The 7091-nt window shown below is 30.3% G+C and overlaps 1 protein-coding gene across 2 annotated transcripts in view; it reads right to left on the bottom strand.

Moving 5' to 3' along the window:
• The window catches only part of LOC108694213, a 5974-nt gene extending 2881 nt beyond the window's left edge, over window positions 1-3093 (bottom strand). The window contains exon 1 of one of the 2 annotated variants that reach the window (XM_018203578.1): window positions 2935-3093. The gene's annotated coding sequence lies outside the window, so the exon portion shown is untranslated. Of the gene's footprint in view, window positions 1-127; window positions 142-2934 lie in introns of those variants that run through there. The other variant, XM_018203579.1, reaches the window with a different exon arrangement.
• Window positions 3094-7091: the final 3998 nt, after the last annotated feature.

The following is a 7091-nucleotide window of genomic DNA, read 5'->3' as shown; positions in this document are numbered from 1 at the left end:
CACACACACACACACACACACACACACACACACACACACACACACACACACACACACACACACACACACACACCTTCAATTCTATTACCATTACAAACTCCCCTTTTACCTTTCTCTCTTTACGTACGTTTTCTGATTTTCAAAGGAAGCAATCGGTGGCAGCACTGCAGACTACAAGACGCCAGAGAATCGACAAATACAAGGGTCAAGAAGGATCGGGGCGTAAAACTTGGAGTGAATAGGGGCAGTAGGATAACCCCGATTAGCTGGCACAAGCAAACCAATACGCCAATCTGATAACCTTCCGTAGCTACGCACGAATAATGATTTTATTCGTAAACAATTTTTAACTTTTCCTCATGTTTTCTCGCTTTTTTCTTCTACTCAGGCATTAATATATCAACTTACTGTATTTCATTTTAAGTATTTTAAAACATTGTTTTATTGCATCAAGTCTTGAATAAATTTGAGAAAAACTACAGAAATGTCGAAAGGAAATTTTTTAAACACAAGCATTCTTCTGCCAACATTTTGTTTTTCTATTTCAACAAGAGACATTAAAATTGAATACAAATATTAAAATAAAAAAAAACACACACACATACACACACATACACACACACACACACACACACACACACACATGCACACGCACGCACGTACGCACGCACACACACGCACGCACGCACACAAAATAAACTAGAAGAATTTTGGAGAAGTTAATAAATTGGAGGGAAATTATTTTCAGAGTTTGAGCCTGCCTTGTGTCATTAAATTAAATTAATATTTACCATAGTAGATATTAAATTAAAAATTAAAAAATTCTTTCTTCTTATACAAAAAGAAACATTTTCAATTAAATAAACAATGCGCCAAATATTGTAATCATATTAATGATGATAACAATCAATTACTTTTTATACTCATTATATCATTCCTGAAATATTCATATAGTTTAAGCGCAAACTGCTGAGTGATGATAACAACATTAACACGTGATTAAACACGTGATGATGAAGATAAAATACTCAATTGTCGAATAAATCAAGAATAAAGGAAAAAGCCTCTAGAATGAGCATGCCGATAATTGGCAAGCTTGTAACAACGAGAGTAAAACATATGGACGGACTTAGCCCGATCGAATTGGCAATAAGCCAATTTATCCTAAGTTCGCTTGTAACCACTGTATTTGATCACGGAAGATAAATGTGTTTCATCTACAAAATCGTATTAAACCTTCGCGGCAATTCTTCTGTTAGGGAATCGAAATATATTTTAAATTTCTCTTTTATGCTAAGAAGGTTCAATGATTATAGAAATATACATCGTTAACGATAAACATTGCGAACTAACAAAATAAAAAAAATCATCTAAATTTTTCTGATCTACCAGAAGGAAAATAAAATCGCTAATACGCTTCCAGGAATAGTTACAAGATGGCGGTATCACAAAGCACTACGACCATCTGGTCAATACCAGAAAATGAGGTTCACCTGGCACGCTAACCCCGATTCAAAGACGAACGCAATTATTCTATGCATTTCACATCAAAGATGTCTAAAAATAAAGTAAAATTACTTAGAAGAAAAACGCAATATTTTTAAGTTCAAACAAAGTTTTACAAAGTTAAAAAACTAAACGCAATGTGCGAAGAGTTCGTAATATAATAATTCTAATTAATTTCTAGATGCAAAATAAGATAAATCATTAATCATCAATATGAGGCTGTAAATGTATAATGACTTAAAAGGTCATCAACAATTTGTTAAAATTAATTGGTGATTCAAAATAGTAGTGATTCAAGTATATTGCCTATATAAAAATAAATCAATAATTTAAACATTAAATTTAATTAAATACAATATATAATACTTATGTATTTTATTTAAATTAATTAGCAATTTGTATTTTGAAAACGCTTGTAAAATATAAACGTTACATATGATTTTCAGTACGAAAGAAAATTCTAATGTTAAGTAAGATCAAACATTTATATTATATTTTTAAAAAATAGAGCATAAGAAATTAAATCTATAGATAAGTAGTACAAAGTCATCTGCGTTAACTGCACTCCGTAAGTGGAACTCGTAACTTAACCTTCGATCGTTATAGTCATAGTACGCTTTAAAAAGATAAACTGTTCACTAACTTTGCACAACTAGGACGATTTGATTTCGTTAATTTCACGGTTTTACATCGTTAAACCACCAGTGTGGAGTTGTTTATATGATTTGTTCAAAGTTAAGAATTGCTTCACTCTATTCAGAATAAAAACAACAAACAAAAAGTTTTTTCATTTAGAGTGCTCCTCTCTCTCTCTCTCTCTCTCTCTCTCTCTCTCTCTCTCTCTCTCTCTCTCTCTTCCAAACTGATGAAAACGAGTTCCACAAAGAGATCTATCAACTCTTTGATATAGTCCGATAAACACTCGAGCAAATAATCGATTAAAAGGATCTCTTAAATATTTCAAGTACTATTTTAAAGTACTATTTACTACTCAATGAAATGAAAAATGGATTCGTTCATAAAAAATCATTTTTGGAATCATCTATTCTATCTCAAACTTATGCTGTTCTATCATCTGTTCTATTTTACACATACGTGTTTCCTTCTTGTGTTCAGCAACAGTTAAATTTTAACTAGCTATTCATACAACAATCTTCTCTTCTAACTATATAAGGAAGTGCCAAATCAGATCAAGGCTATTTTTTTCTATATTTTTCTAAAATTCTATTCTTCTCTCACTTTCTCTATTCTCTTTCTTTAAAACACTACACTCACTCATACTATTTAAAACGCTATCCAGTTAAACAAATCAACCATTCATTATCAAATCAAAGATCCCTTTCAAGCCACTTTTACTCTCACACTAATCATTTCCTCTATCCACCCGTCGTCACGTAACGGAGAAATCAATCTGACGATATCACATACGTAGTATATTCCACGAGCTTTTCCGCAAATTTACGGCCCTTCGTCTAAGTCAGTTTCGCGCGCTCGTTTGTACGTATATATTTGCGTGGCGAGCGATCGGGTTTGATATAATCAAAAAAGAGCTTTCGTAGACTCGACCAATCACTGACGCGAATGGTAGCACGGCGTCGGTATGACTGACTTCTCTCTCCTGATCCATCGTGCATGACTTGCACGACTTATGGCAAGCAACCACCGCTGAAGGCGTACCTGTGGTTGGTCAGCCGGTCGACCGTTCGCTTCCTTTCTACTCGCTATCGCGGTCTCGCGTATATATTCGTGTTATGCTAATGTATCGTATCGCGAAACGCTCTTGTCAGCAACGTAACCCGGATTCGGCATCAGGAAAGGAATTGGAACGCACCATACTGATACCACCGATAATGCATTCATTTTCGATTTGTAGCAATTCAATAAGCTATGTATTAACATAATCAAGTTATATGTATATAAATCGCGTAACGAATGTTTAGAATCGGCTATTCTTTAAAAATTCTTGAAAATATTTTTTATTTAAATTATTAATATTATATATTATATAGAAAACGAAAACATGCTTGAAAGTAATATATTACTTTAAGTATTATTAATTTTGATTATAGCAAATATCTCAAAATATTTAAACTTTTCACAATTTTATTTTTCATATTTTATAGGAAAATTATTATTATTTTATCATTATCTTATTATTATTTTATTATTAAGCATTATTCATATAATTTTCTAGTCCCTAGATAAACGCATTTCCAAGTATTTCGCGTAGTACAAAAGCAGGCCATGGTTTCTTGAATATGCACAACAATGATTATCATCAAAAGTTTTCAATCTACTCGCGAGAGTAGGTTTGACTAAATCGATACATTAAAAGCCATCGTTAGCATATAAGAGGACGTTTCGGAATCCTTTGCGAAAGAATTGACTGTTTATAAGACAGCTCCCATCATAGTTTTCCACGACGCATATTTCATAATCACAAAAAATGTCGCTGATTCTAAACCTCTCTTATCAATAATGTTCTCAGAATGCAAACATTTAATCATTAATTAAGAGCTTAGTTTATTAAATTATCATCTTGTTGAAATTCGATGTTGAATAAATCTGTTCAATGCCCTGCTGAAAGAAATTTTAAATATATTTCTTTCATCTATTTCGATATGATGTAAATATATCTAAAATAATAAAAAAAATATAATGCGAATTATTATTCATACAATTAATTATTCCTTGGACACGCCAATGGAAATTACTGATAAACTACGTAAATTTGTAAAAAGGTTGTACTCTATATTTCTAAATTGTTCTTCTTTTTTCTAATCATCTTTTTTACATTCGTGAATTGATAAAAGTTACATATTTAATTCTGTCTTAGTTTTTACACATCATCTTTATTATTGTTAAATTTGTAAATATTTCAATATTATATAATTTATTGCTCTCTATTTCTATGTAATTTATTGCTCTCTACTTTTTTTTCAATTCTCAACTTGCTGAATAAGACATAAATAGAACGATTATCATTTCACTTGCGGCACACAGAGATACAACCAAAACAGTATTAAGTTTTTATGGTAAGAAAACTATATTTTTATCTAAGATTTGTAATCCATATAAATATATCGATTATAATTCATAATTTACAGTAATTTACAGTTTTATTCGCTATCATTCGTGTCTATTATTATTAAAATTATAAATAAATAAATTAATGCAACAAATGATCAATATCAATAGTGAATAGAAGACATATTAATATTTCAATACTATCAAGACATCCTTAGTAAAAAGTTTTCGTTTGCTTGATTATTGACTTCTAAGAGCTTACGTCAGATGGCACAAGCTTACTAGAAACAAATTTATAAAATTGATTTAACCTAGTTTAACTTTAACGGACAATTATTTGTGTCTAATTTTTAGCATACTGAACTGAAAAGAAGTTAATCAGTATCGAACTAGAGTATTGAGACTGAATCTTTGCACGGAAAATTATATCTAGACAATATTTATAAAATAAAATATAATTAATAATTTTGTAATGTATTCTATTTTCTCTGTTACGTCTTACTTCCTTGATTTCATAACACTATATATTATAGCTCAAAATAAATCTCTTCTAAAAAAATATTGTTTTAAATATAATTTATACAAAAAATATATATGCACGTCATAAATTAAACCTACGATGTTTGTACTATAAATTAATATAAAAATTATAAATTAATATAATTTTACTATATGAATTAATATAATTATCTTGCATATCAAATAATATTTCACAAGTAGAAATTTGCGCTCAAAATAGATCCTCGTTTATTAATCAATTCTGTTTCATGAAATACAATCCTTGGATACTTCATAAATTGTTCTATAGAGAAACAAATGTTTTGCGAACCGAACGGATAATTAATACCCGCGTCATATAATCATTACCTTTTCCCACGCTCAGGTGATTTCCGTTTTCGACGTGGAAACATCCTCATCCCAAGAAATGTACTTCTCATACCAGCATGCATAGTGGATCTCTAATCAGTAAACACTTTAAATTAGGAGAACCTTGCGACGATCCACTTGACGTGAACTGTCACGTCACAATCCGCACACATATTCATCGTCAACTATCTCAACTACTGCGCATATAGATTAACGAAAATCGATCAATTGCGGTAATAAATCAAAATTCGAAATCACATACACAGCTATCGAATTCTTACGAATCATGGTGTATAAATTTCACTTAATTTATTCACACTTAACACATTAAATATTATAGATTCAATCGTGTTGCATAGATTCTCTCATAGATTCTTCTCTTCTCATAAATCGATTCTCTCCACATAAAAGAAATTTTAATTGGTCCTTTGTCACGTGTATAAATCGAGCATTCGCTATCGAGCAATGATACTAAACACGATTACGCTCTCCAAAAAGCAGTCTACTAGTGGAGACATTTTCACAGACGAGCATCCTGATGTTAAAAATACACCGCGAGCCTTAGTTACGTTTCCAAATCGATATCTTGCCGGAATTTCGACTAAATGCGAATTATTTATCGATTTTTAATAATAATTATTAGAAAAACAATTATTTAAAGAAAAACTAAATTTAGCTTATCTTATGGAGAAACTAATATATATATATATTTAAGTTGCAAAAGTAATATTTTAATTGCAAAATACTCTTAAGCAAGACGTAATATTAGCTGTGCCGCTTTCGAAAACAATCTTCAATTAGCGGGAACTCGTTTACAAAAGTTCGCGATTTTGTCATTTATCTCATGTTCTCGTTTTCTCCATTCGTTTGTCTATTTTTATATATATCTATATATATCTTCCGTTCTTAATTTACTTCGAGTGACACTGGACCAGGCCACTAAACAAGATCTCCCAAATTACAAGAATCGACCGTAGTGCTTTCGTGCGCCAGATCGTGATGAGGTTTAATTAATTTGATTTACAGTGGAATCGATCTATCAAGAGGGATAAGGCGTAAGAGGTAAACTCGGATGATATTGTACTAAATATAGGCAATCGAAAAATACAAGATTAATAATCACTTAAGAAATATTGATTCTTTTTTACGAAATTATTAATAAAATTGATAGATAATTGATTAAAAATATTGCATTGTAAATACTGCAAAACTGTAAAAGTTACATTAAATTATTGATTCTAATAAATAAAATAAAATTATCAATTTTATATAAACATTGTGCCTTGTAACTTTTAATTCGTTTTGAACTTCTACAATATCGAACTTCTTCGATTTTCTCTTTCTTGTGACCTATAATATATATATATATCAGATGTAGATCGTGCCAACGACATGTAAATTCTGGATGTCATAACATTCTAGCATCACGGAACGCTTCAAAGAACAAGTTTAATAGCAAATTTTTTTCGTGATGAATTCACATGTGTTTAATAATAGATCTAATATAGAAATAATAAATCAAGAAAAATTTTAAGTTCATCCATTCATCTTACACTATAAGAAAATATTGAAATTCAAGTCAATAAAATATCAATAAATTTTAAACATAATTAATTACATATACATATATATATACATATATACATATACATATATATACACACACACACACACACACACATACACATACG

Source organism: Atta colombica, unplaced genomic scaffold (genome assembly GCF_001594045.1).
Source record: "Atta colombica isolate Treedump-2 unplaced genomic scaffold, Acol1.0 scaffold119, whole genome shotgun sequence".
Taxonomy (NCBI): domain Eukaryota; kingdom Metazoa; phylum Arthropoda; class Insecta; order Hymenoptera; family Formicidae; genus Atta; species Atta colombica.
Note: the sequence above shows the minus strand (reverse complement) of the source record. Positions and strands in the feature narration are given on the sequence as shown.